Below are 20,000 nucleotides of genomic sequence, written 5' to 3' on the forward strand. Positions count from 1 at the left end.
TGGTTTAGACACGTACACTCTCTGCTGGGTGAAAAACTGGATGGATGGCCAGGCCCAGAGACTGGTGGTGAATGGAGTGAAATCCAGCTGGCGACCGGTCACCAGCGGTGTTCCTCAGGGGTCAGTGTTGGGGCCCATCCTCTTTAATATCTTTATTCATGATTTGAATGAGGGAATTAAGTGTACCCTCAGTAAGTTTGCAGATGACACCAAGTTGGGGAGAAATGTCAATCCACTGGAGGGCAGGAAGGCCATGCAGAGAGACCTGGACAAGGTGGGTCAATGGGCAGAGGCCAATGGGATGAGGTTCAACATGGCTAAGTGCCAGGTCCTGCACTTTGGCCACAACAACCCCATGCAATGCTACAGGCCTGGGGGAGAGTAGCTGGAAAGCTTTGCAGAAGAAAAGGATCTGGGGATGTTGGTCATCACTTGCTGGAACATGAGCTGGCAGTGTGCCCAGGTGGCCAAGAAGGCCAATGGCATCCCAGCTTGTATCAGGACTAGTGTAACCAGTAGGACCTGGGAGATGATCATCCCCCTCTATTCTGCTCTGGTGAGGCTGCACCTTGAGTACTGTGTTCAGTTTTGGGCCTCTCACTACAAGAAGGACATCAAGGCCCTGGAACGTGTCCAGGGAACGGCTACAAAGCTGGTGAAGGGTCTGGAACACAAGTCCTGTGAGGAGCAGCTGAGGGAGCTGGGATTTTAATCTGGAGAAGAGAAGGCTCAAGGGAGACCTTATCGTTCTCTACAATTACCTGAAAGGAAGTGGTGGGGATCTGGGGGTCGGCCCCTTCTTGCAGATAACTAGTGATAGAACTAGAGGGAGTGGCCTCATGTTGTGCGAGGGGAGGTTCAGGTTGGAAATTAGGAAACATTTCTTCTCAGAAAGAGTAGTAAGGCATTGGAACGGGTTGTCCAGGGAAGTGGTGGAGTGACTGTCCCTGGGGTGTTCAAGGAAAGGCTGGATGTGATGCTTAGGGAGATGGTTTAGTGGGTGGCATTGGTGGTAGGGGGATAGTTGGACCAGATAATGTTGGAGCTCTTTTCCAACCTTAATGTTTCTATGATTCTATGATTAGTTAGTAACACACGTGTTTGAAGATTCATTGCATTTATCTTCTTGTGGTTTTGGAGTATCTTACATTGAGTATCTCCTGCATGTGTTCTATGCAGACAGACTGAAGTCTGCCAAGGGCAGATCTAAGCATAGTGTGAGGAGAAGTTAACATAACTCATCAGGAAAAAAAAAAAAAAGAAAAAAAAAAAAAAACTTCACATTGGTTTAAAAGCTTTTGGATCACTCATTTCCTGGAATGTTCTTTAATGCCTGTTGTGTACAAGGTAAAATACCATTCTTTAGAAAAATACGTCAGTCTACTAAAGAGAGTTACTCTCTAACCTCTGCGAGCACTGTTTTTGTGTACTGGTAAACTAATTACTCTTCACAAGCCCCCAAGCTTCTTACAGGAAGCAATGTCCTATGATACTCCTTTTTTTAAAGCACCTACTATTTTATAAACAGGGAGATTTTTGTTGTTTGGACTATATGTTATCTCACTTCCAAATTTGGATATAGTTTTGAAATTACTTACACAGCTTCTGTAACACAGCAACATTTACTACCGTCTGAATACTTATCAAGAAAAAACAGCAAAAGGAAAATAATTTTCTGAATTTTCCTTTTGCTTTTCAACATTGCAATGTCATTTATTCCAAAACACACATCTAGGATGCAATCTAACGTGGTCATTAAACCAAATAGAATTCTGTTGTACAACAGATTATAATGAAATTGTATAACGCCCAATTAACACTTTCTGCTTCTGTAAGATTTTACTTTAGTCAACCACACTTTATTTAACTTACGTCACCCACTGGGATATCTTTTAATTTGATCGTTAGTCCTAATTGCCCAAACCACTGCCATGAGGCTAAAATAAATAGGAGAGGAAAAAAGGACATATTTTGGGGTGGGGTATAGAATTAAAAAAAAAAAAAAAAAAAAGTAAAAGTAAAAATTAAACCATTAATAAGTATCTTTAAAGAGAGAAACTGAAAATTTTTTTAAAATGTTTTTACATCCTGAGTCATGTCCAAAGAACTATGAATTAAAGCAAATAAAGGTAATTCCAAATGATTGATCACCTTCCAAGGAACTGATTGCAGCTCTAATTGTGTATTATCATCGGTCCAATGAAATAAACTAACATTTCCGCTTGTATATGAAATCAATTATTATGTTTCTAATCGCTCACCAGTTCTGCAGGAGTAGAATTTCTCTGGTTACCTCAAATTAAAATAACATTGGTGCAGATAGTGTATGGATCTTTACAAGCTTTAAAATTAAGTGATATTTTAAAAAGTGAGCTTTGTATAAATGTCACAGAATGAGTACTACTGTAAAAAAGTCACTTCTGTGCCAAATTGATGATATATTTGACAACGTACAGAAGTTCTTCCAGATTTCTCTTTTTCACCTGTATTACTGGACATTGTCAGTGCAGAGCACACAGAATATTTCTTTAAGCTCCTGAGAAAGAATGTTAACTTTTCTAATAAGAACCATTGAGAGGTCACTGAGAACAAATGGAATTGCTCATATAATTGATTTCCTCTGTGTGTTTTCTATTCAAAATTATAATTAATTTCCTGTAGCTATTAACACATAGTTATGTAAAATTATTCCAGTCTATTGTTTCTGTTGTAATTTGCTACCATAAAACCTGGCACTACCAGCGTTTTTCTTTAAAAATAATCTTTTCTATATTTTGAGTAAGAGATAAGCGAAATATAGGAGTTGAGGGATATGATCGAAGTATTCACCTTTAAAAAATAAAATGAAAAGACTCATTCACCACTTCCAGAACTTTAACAAATAGCCTGACATAGAAAACAACCATAGAATCCTGAAGAGTCGCTGTGGAAAGTTCAGAGCCTGCTGGGTTGATAGGTAGCCAGTGCTCCAAGAAAACCATGAAATAGATGCCCTCTACCCTTTTCAAGCTAAATATTTTATTTATTTATTTACTGGGGGAGTGGGGAGGATGGGTTGGATGTCCAGTAGAAGATATTCCTTTATTCCATTCTATGAAAATTCAATGGCTGAAGACAAGTCCATGCAGCATCATCTGCATCCTATATCAGTCTGACAAAACCTAAATCTCCTTAAGTTACTTTCAAATCTTTTCAAAAGAGAAACAGAGGCACAGGCCCAAGGAAGATTCTGCTCCCAAAGGAGTCTGCCTAGGAGCTGCATTTTTTGTTCTGTCACAGTCCATATCTCTCAAGTTAGAATATGTATGCACATGGCATGCTTGAAAGCCAAGACACAAGTCAATAAGTTAGTCATTTTTTTAAAGAAATCATTTATTTTAAATTATGGGGGGGTTGTGTGTCTTTTGTTTTGTTTGCTTGCTTGCTTGTTTCTTGTTTGTTGTTTTAATTTGGTCCATAAGTATAACATCTGATTATCTGAAACTAAATTCCCCATCTTTTGTGTGATTTACTGAAAAATCACTCTGGGATCAATCTATATATAAGAATATCCTTTAATATGAAATAAAGAACATGAGGAAACTTTAAAGAAGCAATGGAAAGGAGAAAAACAGGTCACCTTGGGACAAACATTGCTCACAGTGAACAGAGGAACAGACACTTTGCTCATTATTTCAATTTAATTCACATTCAGTTTATTGCGCATTCATCTTAAAACCACTAAGAATCGAAAATCTCTGGCAACAGAATGGAAAATTTGCACTAACCTCAGAGACCAAATTCTGTGACTCTGAGGAAGATGAAGAAATTCACATAGGTCTGATTTTCCTCCCTTGGGGAGCTATATGCATACAAGTAGATCTGGATATCTGTCTTTGGTTTTTACTCTATGACTGCTCAGCATCTACTTTAAGGCAAAGATAGGAAATTAAGACATTTCCCATGTGGACCATGATCCTCTTTACTTCAGTTACTTCTTTATATCCAACATCCTGTGGTTAAACTTGTATTGAAATTCACATTGTTTAATGCCCATTAACTCTTCAGCTGCTAGAATAATAATAAAAAATAGCATACCTGCTTCCTAAAGTAGCTTTCTGGAATTTATAAAAGTTTGGTTTTTGACTTGTATGTATGAAAGCATAAACTTACAGGAGCAAGACAATTTCAGTATCTTGCTACTAAAAAGTAGGTTAATTAAAATACACTCATTTATGTCTGCATTGCCGTTGTTTCATGCACTGAAAGCTAACCCAAGAGCTAAAGCACTCAACAGATGGGAAAATGTCTGCAGGTCATAAACCTAATTGTATTCTGGTAAAATTCAACATAAGGCTCTTATTTCTTGAGGCATAAAGCAACTTCATGCAAATGAAAGTGCACAATAAAAATCCCTTAGTTATTTCACAGCTTCATATTCCACATCTGCATTCAGGACCTTTGGATTTACTTTCATAGAGGACAAAATCAGTGTTTGAGAAATATATGGGTCTGTGTTTTTGCTTCCACTCTTCCTACTTTCCCACATTTAATTTCTTCTACACATTTAATAAAACTGGAGAAGAAACAGACTGAGTCTGAGAGACAGGCTGGCCTTTACCACTGAAGAATTGAGCTGACACTTAACAAATGCAAGCTAGATCTATTACAGAAAAAAAAAAGAAATCTGTATGGCATTGGACAAGCTTCTAGTTTTATTTGCTTGTTTGTATACATATATATTGAAAAATGGAAGATATTTTCTTCCCTATTTTCATTTTCAGCAAAAATTTCATGAAATTAGAGTATCTTGGAAACAGTACTAGGTAGAATCAAATTGTAGTTTATGCTTTGAATTTTACAAAATGCATATTTCTAAACTACATAAATATTTCAGTGAGTTTACAGAAAAGTGCATGAATTGAGTGAGACACAAGAACTCTGAGTAGCATGGTTACGTTTTACCATTTAAATTATAAAAGAGCTGTTAATATGATGAAAATGAAAGCCAGATCTGTGACAAACAATGGAAAGGGAGGGATGGACCCTCTAACTTCATAAGGAAAGACAAGAAGTTCTTGTTGTTATGCTACCCCACCATTGTTGTAGCCATTTATTCTACTCAGACATGTAACTAACTTTGATTTTTGTCTGGTTTGATATCAGAAATTATTCAATAAATGGCATCCCACCTGGTACAACAAAAATGTGTGATTACCCCATACAACATAATGTGTTACCAAGATAAAGTGGTCAATAGGGTTTCAGAAACGAAGTCTCAGGAACAAACATATGCAGAAATAACATTTTGCTGGAGACTTGTAGTACCTTTTTGTTTTATTTATTCATGGTCACTATCTCAGGTAGTGAATTTTACAAGTCTACAAAGAGAAAGAAAAACTTCTTGCTTCTCCTATAGACAATCACTCTTTCAGAATAAGATTAGTCTGATTTGCCATGGCAAATCTTAATGTAATCTATTTCTGCCTGTGTTTTCCAGATTAAAATGTTTGATATGAGACTCTGGGAAAATGTTGAGACCTTCACACATTTCGGGAAACTACAGTCCAGTCAGCCTCACCTCTGTCCCTGGAAAGGCATTGGAACAGCTTGTTCTGGATGCCATCTCCTAGCAATTGGAAGAGAAGAAGGTTATGAGGAGTAGTCAGCATGGATTCATCAAGGGGAAATCATGCTCGACCAACCTCGTTGCCTTCTATGATGGCATCACCAGCTGTGTAGATGGGGGGGGAGCAGTGGATGTCATCTACCATGACTTTTGCAAGACTTTTGACTGTCTCCCACGACACCCTGCTAGCAAAGCTGAGAAAGTGTGGGATAGATGAGTGGACAGTAAAGTGGGTTGAGAACTGGCTGACTGCCCGAGCTTAGAGAGTGGTGATCAGCGGTGCAGAGTTCGGCTGGACACCTGTGACTAGCGGTGTTCCCCAAGTGTCGGTGCTGGGCCCAGTCTTGTTCAACATCTTCATTGACGACCTTGATGAGTGCCCACCCTCAGCAAGTATGCCAATGATACAAAGCTGGGAGAAGTGGCCGACATGCCAGAAGGCTGTGCTGCCATTCAGGGAGACCTGGACAGGCTGGAGAGCTGGGCAGGGAGAAACTAGATGAGGTTTAGCAAAAGCAAGCATAGAGTCTTGCACCTGGGAAGGAACAATCGCATGTATCAGTACAGGCTGGGGGTTTACCTGCTGGAGAGGAGCTCTGCGGAGAAGGACCTGGGGGTCCTGGTGGACAACAGGTTGGCCATGAGCCAGCGGGGTGCCCTGGTGGCCAAAAAGGCCAATGGGATCCTGGCGTGCATAAAAAGGAGCGTGGCCAGCAGGTCAAGGGAGGTGATCCTCCCCCCCTACTCTGCCCTGGTCAGGCCTCACCTGGAGTACTGTGTCCAGTTCTGGGCTCCCCAGCACAAAAAAAAAAAAAGACAGGGATCTCCTGGAAAGAGTCCAGTAGAGGTCCACAAAGATGATACGGGGCCTGGAGCGTCTCCCCTATGATGAAAGGCTGAGAGACCTGGGTCTGTTCAGCCTTGAGAAAAGAAGACTGGGAGGGGATCTTATCAACATTTATAAATACCTTAAGTATGGGAAACAAGGGGATATGGCCAACCTCTTTCTCTTTTCAGTGGTCTGTGGGGACAAGACAAGGGGCAATGGCCACAAAATGGAGCACAGGAAGTTCCGCACCAACATGTGAAAGAACTTCTTCACGATGATGGTGACGGAGCACTGGAAGAGGCTGCCCAGGGAGGTTGTGGAGTCTCCTTCTCTGGACATATTCAAGACCCGTCTGGACGACTACCTGTGCAAACTGGTCTGAGGAACCTGCTTTGGCAGGGGAGGTTGGACCCAATATCTCTGGAGGTCCCTTCCAACCCCTACAGTTCTGTGATTCTGTGATTCTATGATTCTGTGATATGTAATTTGGGACACCAACTGATAATTTTCTTAAACCTTCTTTTATTTTCAGTATAGTGGTAAGGATTTCTATTATTATTATTTTCTCTGTATGACTTGAGAAAGCATGCAGAAGATATCTAAAATATATTTGGAGGACTTGACCATGAAAAAGGATAAATTGGAAACATTTTAGGGAATAATATTATTATAAAAATACTATATAAGTATAAAAATGTTGAATTGAGGAAGCTGAAGAAAATATTTATTTACATTACCACATCTGATTTCTCTTTTAGAGTTCATAATGTATTTTGTGCCAGTCTCCTCACATAGCTTGAATGCTTCCTCTGTCCCCTCAAAAGCATGGAAATTGATCAAGTGCACCTTTCTTGGAGCTGTAGCAAAGATCACAGAATTTGGATATTAAAGTATATTCCTTAACTTCACTTGAAAAACAAATAGTCTTTTAGGGACAGTATCGTGAAACATGGGTAAACTGAAAAAACAAGTGTCAGCCTGAATATGTCTGGGAAACAGAAAAAAAAGATGGTACTTGTGGGAGAAATCTGGCTGAGAGGATACAAATTACAGAAGCCTAAAAAAAAAAAAAAAGTCCAGTGTGTGACAGAGGTCTCATTCAGGTGTCTGTCCCATACAACTTTTGTGAGATGCTTTCTAGAATGCAGTCATGTACTAGCAGACGATGTGCAGGGCTGTTGTAGATATGGGATGCTGGTCTATGTATTATAGATCCATATACAGATGTTTGAGAGCTGGAAGCTTTTCAGTCTACCTCTACATCTATCTTCTGCATGACAATAAAATCCTGCTTTAGGGGCCACCAGGGAATTATTATACTGGTTAGTATTATGTGTGTTTTGAGGTGCTTTCTTTCTTGGGAATGGAGCCATAGGAGTCCGTGTATTTCTGACACATACAGGGAGCCCCTCTTTCCAGAAACAGACATGGGTAATTTCCGGGGCTGGTACTTGTACCAAGACTTCAAAAGCAACAATGACCAGTGAGACTATAAACTTCCTAGATGGACTATGCTGATCGAAGTTATGTTTTGAAGTGTACTGTAAAAGGACTGATTTTATCAAACCTTAGAATGATCATCATTAACAACAAACTCTGGCTTCACTTTGTCTTCAGAAATTAACGTGGGCTTCCTATAATATAACTTCCACAAAACCTCAGAGTTGATACGTGTGAATGCATACAGATCCTGTAGGCGCACAAGGACAAAGCGTGACCATCCACGTGACCATCAGAAAGTTGGAGAATAACAACAGAAAACCTGAACTTAGCAGCTAGTAGCCCACATACGGCTGACATAATTTTTTCTTGCATCCAGATCTCATCAGATACTCCTTTGATCCAACACACCCTTAAAGCAACTGTGAAAAGCATGTCTTTCCCATAAATTTTTTAAGATCTTCAAAGTCCCGGTTTCTGGAGGCTCCATGTCTGGCCTGAGGCCTCACACTCAGTCTCATGAAGGGCACCATAAGCACATGCTAGGTGTGAAAACAATGTTTATTGGATACCTTACACATAACTTATTTCTAAACGGTCTTGCAATTTCAATGAGCATCTCCAAATAAGGACAAAGAACATGAACCTTGCATGTTCCTCTTTATTTTTTACTTCAAAACAGCAGTTTGTCTCAATATATCAATTATTTTGTTAAAATCAAAATTAGAGGTCAAAATTACCTTAAGGAAACTGTTATCCTGTTATTCCTGGGAGTTACTGAAATGCATCTGGGGGACAATGCAGTCATTGGTTCCAGCCAACATGGGTTCATGAGGGGTAGGTCCGGTTTAGCAAATTTGATTTCCTCTTATGATAAGATCACCCGCCTAGTTGATCAAGGGAAGCCAGCTGATGTGATCTTTTTGGTCTTCAACAAAGCTTTTGCCACAGTTTCCCATAGGATCCTACTGGACAAAATGTCCAGCATACAGCTAGATAAAAACATCATACGATGGGTGAATAACTGGCTGACAGGTAGGGCTCAAAGGGTTGTGGTAAATGGGGCCACATCAGGCTGGTGGCCAGTCACCAGTGGGGTCCCCATTTTAGGGCCAGTTCTTTTCAATGTTTATATAAACAATTTGGATGTAGGACTAGAAGGTGTTCTGAGCAAATTTGCCGATGATACTAAACTGTCAGAAGTTGTTGACTCCGTTGAGGGTGGAAAGGCCTTGCAGAGAGATCTGGACAGATCGGAGAGCTGGGCGATCACCAACCGCATGAAGTTTAACCAGAGCAAGTGCTGGGTCCTGCACCTGGGACAGGGCAACCCTGGCTATATGTACAGATTGAGCGATGAGACACTGGAGAGCAGTCTCGCAGAGAAGGATCTGGGGGTTTTGGTTGACAGCAAGCTGAATATGAGCCAGCAGTATGCCCTGGCAGCCAGAAGGGCCAACCGTATCCTGGGATGCATCAAGCATGGCATTGCTAGTTGGTCGAGGGAAGTGATTGTCCCGCTCTACTCTGAGCTGGTGCGGCCCCACCTTGAGTACTGTGTGCAGCTCGGGGCACCACAGTACAAAAAAGGGCATGAAACTGTTGGAGAGTGTCCAGAGGAGGGCTACTAAGATGGTAAAGGGCCTAGAGGGGAAGACGTATGAGGAGCGGCTGAGATCACTTGGCCTGTTCAGCCTGGAAAAGAGGAGGCTGAGGGGAGACCTCATCGCGGTCTACAGTTTTGTCACGCGGGGGAGTGGAGGGGAAGGCGCCGAACTATTCTCTTTAGTGACCAGCGATAGAACCCATGGGAATAGTGTCAAGCTGCGACAGGGGAAGTTCAGGCTGGATATCAGGAAGAGGTTCTTCACTGAGAGGGTTGTCGCACACTGGAACAGGCTCCCCAGGGATACAGTCATGGCACCAAGCCTGTCGGAGTTTAAGAAGCATTTGGACTGTGCTCTCAGTCATATGGTCTGAATTTTTAGGTAAACCTGTGTGTTGCCAGGAGTTTGACTCAGTGATCCTTGTGGTTCCCTTCCAGCTCAGGATATTCAGTGATTCTATGATTCTATCCAAGAAAAGGGTGCCAGTGTAATAATGAGAATGTACTTACAATTTCAATTATAATAAGTTGTGTTCGATTATTTCTTTTATATATTAAAAAAAAAAAAAACTATTAGAAGTCAGTGCTGAGATTATGAATATTATTTTTTTTTCATTTGTTGAAAAATAAAGAATCACAGAATAATAGAATCATAGAATCACATAATATCCCAAGCTGGAAGGGACCCATAAGGATCATCAAGTCCAACTCCTGGCACCACACAGGTCTACCCAAAATTTTAGACCATGTGACTAAGCGCGCAGTCCAAACGCTTCTTAAACTCCAACAGGCTTGGTGCAGTGACTGTGTCCCTGGGGAGACTGTTCCAGTGTGTGACCGCCTTCTCAGTGAAGAACCTCTTCCAGATATCCAGCCTGAACTTCCCCTGCCTCAGTTTGACACCATTCCCATGGGTCCTATCACTGGTGACTAAGGAGAATAGGTCAGTGCCTGCCCCTCCACTCTCTCTCATGAGGAAACTGTAGACTGCGATGAGGTCTCCCCTCAGCCTCCTCTTTTCCAGGCTGAACAGGTCAAGTGACCTCAGCCACTCCTCATACGTCTTCCCCTCTAGGCCCTTTACCATCTTCGTCGCCCTCCTCTGGACACTCTCCAACAGTTTTACATCCTTTTTGTACTGTGGTGCCCAGAGCTGCACACAGTACTCGAGGTGAGGCCACACCAGAAGCAGTGGCCTGCACACTGAGACCTCCATTCAGATGAACAGGCTTATCTGACATGAAGATGTCTTCCATGGATCCAGTTATTTCTTTTTTTTTAATTATTTTTTTCCCCAACTGCTGTTATTTAATGATTTTCTTATCAAATTTTGTTTACTTGACTTGCTCAGATTTTCAAACACGTATGCTGAAGGAACACAGAGAGAGGAATAGAGATTATTAGCAGAGACTGCAGAACAAGCAGATCAGGTAACATGGGAAAAGACATGAAGACTGGTAAAATGGTGCTAAATAACTTCTGATAAAGATAATGGCTGCATTAAACCAAAATTGAAGACATGCCATACAGGGTAGACCCATGCCCCTAGGAAAAAAAAAAAAAAAGGAAAAAAAAAAAAAGGAAAAAAAAAAGGAAAAAAAAAAAAAGGAAAAAAAAAAAAGGCATGACGTGTGGATAAATCACCTAATGTGACAAAAGAGAACAGGGGAAAATTGGGTTTGCAAAAGCAATTTTGCAAAATCCTTTTGTGTTTCTTTTTTAGGCCAGATGAACTCTCTTGGCAATTTATTTAGGAAGTCAGGGTTTATTTGTTCACATTGTTTTTTTCCTCAAGACCAGCTGAAGAGTGTTAGGGTAAAAAGGCAAGTCAGGAAGCAGATAAAAACAGAAAGATAAAAATGTGGACTTGAGAAACTGCAATGTATGGAAGAATGTTGTTAACTTCTGAGCTTGAAATATTATTTTTGTTGGTTTTTATTTTTTTCTCTTTTTTTCACAGTGAAACATTTCTGAAGTTGAAAGCAACGAGTCTGCACAAACCAGACATATCACTAGAAAAAATCCTCTGTATTTAAAACAGATGTAAGACTGACACGTGACTAGAAAATTGAGAAGATCATAGAAACTGGCTACATTAGGATTTAAAATATTAATTTTCCAAGACAGGTGAAAAAGAGGTTATCAAAGCCTTCTATCATACACATTCACGTACTAGCAAGTTGTCAGATATAAGAATTGGTTAATGGTTATTTTGCAGAAAGCAAAAAGTTCACATACAAATGTGTCATATGTAAAAGTAAGAAAAAAAAAATCCACCTGTTAAAGTATCAGGCAACAAGGGAAGATTCTCTTAGGCTATATGGAAACTGTCTAGCATGGTACTGAAAGGTGATGTGCCTCACAACAAACCTTACAAGGTAAACTAAAACAAAAAATGACATTGAATCAAAATGACTGTATACCCCCTCCAAGATAAGTTTTACATGGAAAGAAACACACATGATTTCTGTGAATGCAAGTTCCAGCACTTAAGAATATAAATATAAAAGCGATTTTTACCCTGAAGACATTGGTGAAACGGGATAAACAGAACAGAGGCTAGAGAAGTGATTTAAGAGTCACTGTAAGGCATGCAATAGAGACTGCTACTAACTTGATTTTAAGTACTTTTTAAATATAAAATACCAGCTAAACAGATAATAATGTAATAGTGGTATGAAATGATCCATTTCAAATGTCTACATCTGTCATTCTGAGCACAAACATGAAGAAGGTGAATATCAGTAACACAAACTTTAAGAAAGTTAAAATTGTCATTAGGCCTAGACACTACAATGGAAAATGCTAATATTCATACTTTTAGAGATACTTACAGCTTCAGTGAATCATCAGAGCACAACTCACTTTTAGTCACAAAGAAAAAGTTTATGCAGCCGAGTCTGCCGGTTGGTAGTGAGGAACTGCTTCTGCGGCTGGAGGGGGGGACGACGGACGGAGACACAGGACACTACAGCAACTTGACTGATGCCATGGTATTTTCTTCCTGTGTGTAGACAGGAAAAGGACTGGGTACTCTTTTTGAGGCTTATATAATGAACTAAAATCCATTCTTTTCTTTCCCTTTTTTGCAGGAAATCTATAAAAGCCGAGATGAGTCTGAGCTTGCAGCCTCTGCCTGGGAAGTTAATTTGGCCTACATATACTGAGGCAGGAAGAAAGGGAGGCATGAGAAGGGGCAAGAAAGACAGACACAGTGTCTGCTGGAACAATACTAATTGGTAGGAGACTCTCATCTGAGGAAGAACATTATAGATTCTGGACTGCTCGTACTGCAAAATAGATCTAGCAGTTTAGCTCATTGGTTATAAGTATAACCAGCACCATGAAGACAACTAAAATGATGACAAGACAGTAGAACCAGCCGTTAACAAGTAAAATCAAAGGCAAAGTAGAGCAGAAATTCTAGATAGCATAAATCAGTTTGTAATACCTACGATATGAAGTAATGGGTTTGTGAAAGGACAGATAAATAGAAAGATGCTGTCAGAGATATGATGCATAACAAGTGTCTATCAAAGGCCAAGCAGAAGAATGGCGCCAGAGCTAACAATTTCCTAACTCAGGTATTATATCCTATCCTGAATGCACAATTCCTTGCTACAAATATTCATCAAGTGAAATCTACAAAAGAGTTACAATACTATTTCCACATAAGGAAGCTTTTAACACTTTTTTTCAAAGATTTTAGAGTCCCAACAAAATATTTTCCCATGAAGGCACATCAAAGACTTTTTATTCTTCAGAACTGATCCTCTTCTGAAACTAATGGTAAAGCTGACATTCCAGTTCCTTTGAAGCTGATGGGAAATTTACAGTTGATTTCAGAGGCCAGATTTTGCCTAGTTAGAATCTGAATGAAACGTGTTTTCACCTCATACGTTCCTTAAAGCCAGCTTGGTAATTTCTAGCTACACTATTACCTATTTGGCTAGATACTTTAAACTAATCCTGTAAGGAAAGTCTTATATCTTATCTTTTTTGATCTTTCTTAAAAGAAAACATGACAAATCAGTGCTGAGCTATTGTTGGTATTTCCAGACCATTTCTACTGCTAGGCAGTATATTTTCAATATATAATCCTCTATTAAAAACACACTCTGCTTTTGAACATATAAGCAGACTTGAATTTCCTCCACCCAAAAAGTGCATGATAAAGCAATGAAAGTCAAAAGCACTCCCCCTCCCTCCTGTAAATTGGCTGCCCTGAGAGGTTTCAATAAAACACAAACCATCCATTAACATATCTCATTGATTCTTACTCATTTCCACTTTTAGTTACTTTCAACTTGCTGTTGAGGATAATGGGACCTGACACACACATGTGAGAGGAAATGTCTCACAGGAACTAATTTATACAAGACCAAGTTGGCTTGCTCAGACACCCACAGTAATATCTGATATAATAAAAGGTTCAGACTGATGAGGTAAACAAGGTTCAGTCTGACTTTTGATCAAAATTTGGTCAGTTTCTTTTTATACCAGAGCAAATACCCTTGTTCCTTCTAATTTTTCCACCATTTGACTCTTACTGCCTTTGCTGTCCATTTAAGGCTGAGTGCTTTGAATTCTGGTGAATGTTTGAAGAACGAGGGCTTGAACTGTTCCTGTGCCAAGTAACCTCTTTTCCTCACCTAATCTGTCTAACTCCTTTGCAAGCACTATCCCCTAGCCTCAGTTAGCACAAAATTACATTCATGTCCTTGGACCTGTGGGTGTTAGCTGTCTTTAGTAGAGAGGCAATAACTGATCATCTGGTCTCAGCAAGTCCCTCTCACTTAAAGCAGAGAGCCCACAGGTTTCCTAAAGTGGAGGGAAGGATACCACTCCAGCAAAATTTCATCAAGCATTAGCTGTTTTAGAGAATTCCCTAGGTATATCCACACAAGGATATGAACTCTTTTACATTGATCTCTAGGCAGATTTTGTGTTCAGTACCTTTCACTGCTTTCTGAGGACTGAATCCTGAGAAAATGCAGATACACATTTCATTTGTGGCTGTTTCATTGATTACAAAAGCACAGGACACCAATCAGCCCTAATTTCTTATTTCCATTTTCTGTACATCCATAGAGTGTGACAAATTTTAGAAGAAATGTTTTGCCACTTTCCAGAAAATAAAGCTCTTCTGTTAACTCCTAAGGCACTTGAAACAAAGATTAAAGGAAATAGGGTAGTAGAAATAATTGAGAAAAAAATTGCAGACAAATAGTTGTCATTAAACAAATCAATCATTGTCATCATTGTCATCTACTGACTAATGCATATATAACAAACTACACTGTCGAAATCTATTTGCAGCTAATAATTGAAGTACACTTAGAAAGTGCTTGGACAATGTGCAGGAGTAGACAGGTGGGAAAACATGTCAGATTTTTAAATCAAATATTTTTAGTCCTATAAACATGGTGTACATTCCTGACATGCAACTAGAGTGATTTCATGCACTGAATCCTCTGTTGATTTTCTGTTTCATATTATCTCAGTTTAAATTGTTGGTCATACCTATATATTTGAGTTTGTTGCAGGCTTAACTAACTATATGTTTATATATATGTGTGTTTATATATTTTCAGGCTGGATATCAGGAGAAAGTTTTTCACCAAGAGAGTGGTCAGGCACTGGAACAGGCTCCCCAGGGAAGTGGTCACGGCAGCAAGCCTGCCAAAGTTCAAAAAGTGTTTGGACAATGCTCTCAGATACATGGTCTGATTTTTCTTTTTATTTTGTTTTTTTTCTGGGGGTGGTCCTTTGGGGACCCAAGAGTTGGACTCAGTGATCCTTGTGAGTCCCAGCCAACTCGGATAGTCTATTATTCTATGATTCTGTAGATATATATAGAGAAAATTTATATATATATGTATACATTTTTCAATTCTTGTGTACCTCCAAAATAGTACCTGTAGCAACACCTCCAGAGTTTTCCAAAGTCACTGAGGCAAAACCCTGCACCAGAAATCTGTCAGAAATGAGCTAAGAGACTTGTGCCAATACACAGAGCGTGGGTCAGATTTCTACGAGCTGTTGAGTACCCACTGCCAAAAACTGTGTGCCCTTGAGTTGGAGAAGATCCAGAGTAATTCAATTGATTTAATTGTGTTACTTCAAATTCACCATAGATCTGACCTCATCGCTGTGGCCACAGTATGGAAATGCAACATCAGACTTTCTGGGGTAAAGATCATTCCATCCTCTTGCATACTGTCAGTTTCCTATACTGTCTTGATTAGTTTGCAGATATTTGCTTTCGCACATACAGCTTTTCTAATTAAGAGAGAGATTGTGGCTAAATGCAGTAAAATATATACTGCTTAAAACATATGGTTATATCTGTTGCCTAAGGGCAATACTTGATATGGTTGATAGCACTGATATCATGAACAGATATTATTATCACTATATTCAGATGATGGATTTTTAAAATGTTCAAGGTGAATTCAATGCTACTTGAAATGAAATAATATTTTTTCTTAATACAACTGCAGTTATTGCTGCATGTAGCTAATACATATAAGTTTTGCCTTAATTACTAGAGCATCATTTTACTAGAGAAACTACATTTGTTACGGTAGGTAGTTGCACTGGCATGTATTAATCATCTATGCCTCTGCTTCCCATTCCTGTGATTCTTGTTAAAATCTCTCTACAACACTGGAAGTAATGTTAGCTAATGGTGAGTTAAACTGACCAAAAGCTGGAGTACCTCTAAAATATCTTCAGCACTGTTCATTCTTCATGCCAATAGACTCTGTCACTGTTCCATTTCCCTTTTAAGGTCTCTAGACTATTAAATTTGCCAAAGAAAGTATTATAACCTTACCTTCTTTCTCCTATTCTCTCAAAGATTTCTCAAATTTACAGATAAAATCTGTGGGACTTAGTTGATTAAAAAAAAAAAATCAGTTAAATATTATGCTTCCTTTTTTTTTTAATGCTATAAATTTGTGGAAGTCATTAATAAAAAAAAGGCAAACAGATGTGAAAACTAGTAGCATTGCACTATTTTACCTTAACTTTTCTATCATTGTTACTCAGAATACAAAAGTTTTACAGAGTATCCCATATTAAAGACACTAATAAATAGCATGTTAGTGTACACTGATGTGAGTTACTTCATCAAGTCCATCTTACCATGATGTTTCTTCAGCAACACAGTATATTACAAGGATGCCAGGTCTGCCTTCTACATGCCATTATTACGCAAATTTTGAGTTGACCTCAAGATCCAAAGGCCTAAATTTTCAATTTTATTTAGGCATTAAATAGCAAGGATAGATCCAAATAAGGATTTTCTCAGAGGTTCCAGAGTTGATCCAATGTGTATCTCCCACTGATTACAATGAGTTACAGGACTAGTCCACTCAGTCCTCCAGAAAATTTTAAAAAATGCTTATCTGCATCTCAAATTGCTTAAATAACTTAGAGAGATTAGATTTGGTCCATGGTTGTTATCTCTGCAGTGTTTGGTAATATATGAAAACTTGCCTAAAGCTGTAGGTTGAAGATCATAACCTGAAGAATATGTCTGTGGGCACAATGAAACTCTCTACAATAAGATTAAAGCTCTCCTCCAAGCTAAAGAACAAGCTTTCTTTAAGGTCCTTTATAAAATTAGGTCATGAATTGTTCCAGAAGACAAGGTCTTTTCATTTATGTAACTTTCAAATATATATTTCTGTATATATTTGTAACAACAGAGGAGAATACACATTAGGCAGAGTGATTGTTATCCCTGGAAGAAAGCTGATGAGATAACTGTTATTTAATACTAAAAAGTGTTCAGATATCCTGGCAATTTTATTATAGGAATATTATAAGGGCAAGAAGCTATTTAAATATTTTAACAAAACTATTTATTTGTGCTATAGGTAAAGAATGAAGTTAAATCCAACTGAGAATAATTTGGACCTAATTTTGACAATTTAATTTGTGAATTAAGTCAGCCTGGGATTTACAGAGACAAATGTTTCTAGTGTATGAAGAATGGAAGAATTATTCTTGACTTTCAGATGACAGGCTATAGTTGTCAATATACATGAAGAATTGTAGGTTGGTTGCCTAAAGTATAATATGGATAGAACCAATTTCTGTGCAGACACAGAACAATTAGAAATCTCTCCTTCTTTTAACTGTAGCCTGAAGGTGCCCATACTTAGGCAAACACATATACAGAGTCCTGCCATTAACAGCAGCCAGGGTAGTCACACATTAATTGAGAACAGCTGAAGTATTCTACAGCCACAGCTACTTCTTACAACTTCTGACATATCTCTCCTCTGCAAAGGTTATGTTTGTCTGGAGACCATATGAATGGCCCTAATACCAGAGAAGTACCAGCTGAAGAGAAGAAAGTGAGGGGAGAGAAAGAAGAAACTCAGTAAGGAAGAGCAGAAGACAGGAGGAAAAAAAAATCTTTTATAACTATATGATAGATGAGCCCTGATAAATCCAAAAACCACTTGTCATTTTTGAAGTGAGAGTAAAATTTAGAAATTTGGAGGCATTTAGGCTTTTAGGTCCCTAACCTGGAGGGTTAGAAAACCTCAAGCCATGTCCTTCTGTTTTGTTTTGTTGTTTTGTTTGTTTGTTTAAATATATCTCCAATTATCAAAAATAAAAATAAAAATAAAAAATATATTTTTCAATTTTTTTTCACACCATTTTTCTAGCTTACGTATGCATATGGTCACAGTAAAAATACCTATCACTTTTATTATTTTTTTCAGTCTAATTGCACAAATAAAAAGGAAATGTCTTAGGAAGCAGTATGAAAACTAATGGCTTCTACACTTAAGGAGTTCTGAAAGTTTTTAAAAGCACAACCAGATTAATCCACAGGTATTTGAAAAGTTACCTTAAATGGAGAAAAGTCTACATCAAACCCTCACCTTTTCAGCCTCATTTCTACTGGTTTTGTATTATAAGTTTCTACTTTATTTTTGTATACAACTAAAGAAAAATTATGATTATGGTTGACTTAACAAGTGATTATTTTCTTTAGAATTAAATACGCGTCTGCCAGGTTGCCAAATTATATATGCAGAACTGATCTTTCACTGTGACGTGTCACTTACTGAACTGGGCTGGAAAGTAGGATGCTTCCTCAGACTTTGCTCTGCTTGCCAGCAGTCAGTCAGCCAAGGCTGTCATACTGGTGTGGTGACCCTAATTTGAGGTGAGGTCTCCCATCCTATAGCTAGACTGCTACCTGCATGTGAGTTAGGTGGTTGACAGCTAACCTGAGTGTATTTATGCTGCACTGCAGTCAGCACCTCCAAATCAATAGGCCTTATGCTGTGGCCATAAGAGTTCTGCCACCCTTTCAGATTGCATCACACTTGATGTTATAAGGTTCTGAGTTTAGTCAGTTGAAGTTTGTCAGCATGTTCTCAGCAAACTACTATAGAGAAAGTAAATGATGAAATGTGATGAAATGATTGAAAAGAGGAAATGATTGAAAAAGTGAAAATACTTTTATGAAAGAGGATTAGTTTTTGAACTGACCAAAAAAAAATGGTTCAAAATTGGTTAAAAGGCATCATTTCAACTCTTCACAAAACAAAACAAAAATCCTGCAGAGTTTCTTCTTGGGAAGAGGAGACATGGCTACCGAGGAAAATGGTAAAATTACCCAGAAACTGTCAATTCCCCTTCTACAATAAAGATGAGGGCTGGTTGGAACAGAACTGAAATAAGTTAATTAGTATCAGTCAGGACTGAGTGAAGAGGAAAATCTTAGTAGTCACTGATGGGAATGGGGAAGAGAGAAAACTCATTCAAAAAGATTATTCATCCAAACCCCAGTCCCATCTCCAACTCTCTGAGAAACCACTGCTTCCCAGATCCAAGCAGTTGTGAGCTGTGTGATTTTCTTTTTCAATCAGTAAATGTTATGGAAACATGCTTATTAAGCATGCAGCTTCCTCTTTTCCATTTCAGACCATTAGTCTTTTCTCAGCTTTCCAAAAGTCAAGTATTTGGCACCAGTCTCAACAGTATGATGATGCCAACCTGCACTTCCTGCTGCTGCAATAGACTGCTACCCAGAGGTGGGCTAGCTCCCTGAAAACTAGCTTATGTACATTCACGCTGTGTTGCAGTCACCTCAGATTGGAAGCCAGTCACTAAAAGAAGTCATTACTATACTATGTTTGTGTTCTGAAGATCTAAGTTGAAACCTTATGGCCCAATTTCCAAAAAGGCAGGCACTCCCAACACAGCCGAGCTTGAATACACAGAATAGGCATATAATGCTAAGACTTTTGAAACCTTTTAACCTAAGCCTCCAAAGTGTACACATCCACTAACAGGACAGAGATGGCCCCACTTGGCACATGCTTTTATTAAGGATGGGATTTGCCCAACATACAAACATTCTGCACAAATAAAGGAATTGTTTATGAAGTGCCTAACTTTTTTTCATTGTATGTAATTCTGAACAAAGAAAAGATTTTGATAGAATTTCAGAGGTTCAGAGAGCCAAAAGAAAATTAAAATGT

General features: G+C 38.8%; 1 long non-coding RNA gene across 1 annotated transcript; it reads left to right on the forward strand.

The window, feature by feature from the left end:
• Positions 1–12,431: 12,431 nt before the first annotated feature.
• On the forward strand, positions 12,432–18,489 carry LOC308188362. The gene is made up of 3 exons (XR_013945450.1): positions 12,432–12,722; positions 15,078–15,675; positions 17,786–18,489. It is a non-coding gene; the product is annotated as an uncharacterized lncRNA (long non-coding RNA).
• The last annotated feature ends 1,511 nt before the right edge of the window (positions 18,490–20,000 follow it).

This window comes from Anser brachyrhynchus, assembly GCF_964034855.1.
Source record: "Anser brachyrhynchus genome assembly, chromosome: 1".
Taxonomy (NCBI): domain Eukaryota; kingdom Metazoa; phylum Chordata; class Aves; order Anseriformes; family Anatidae; genus Anser; species Anser brachyrhynchus.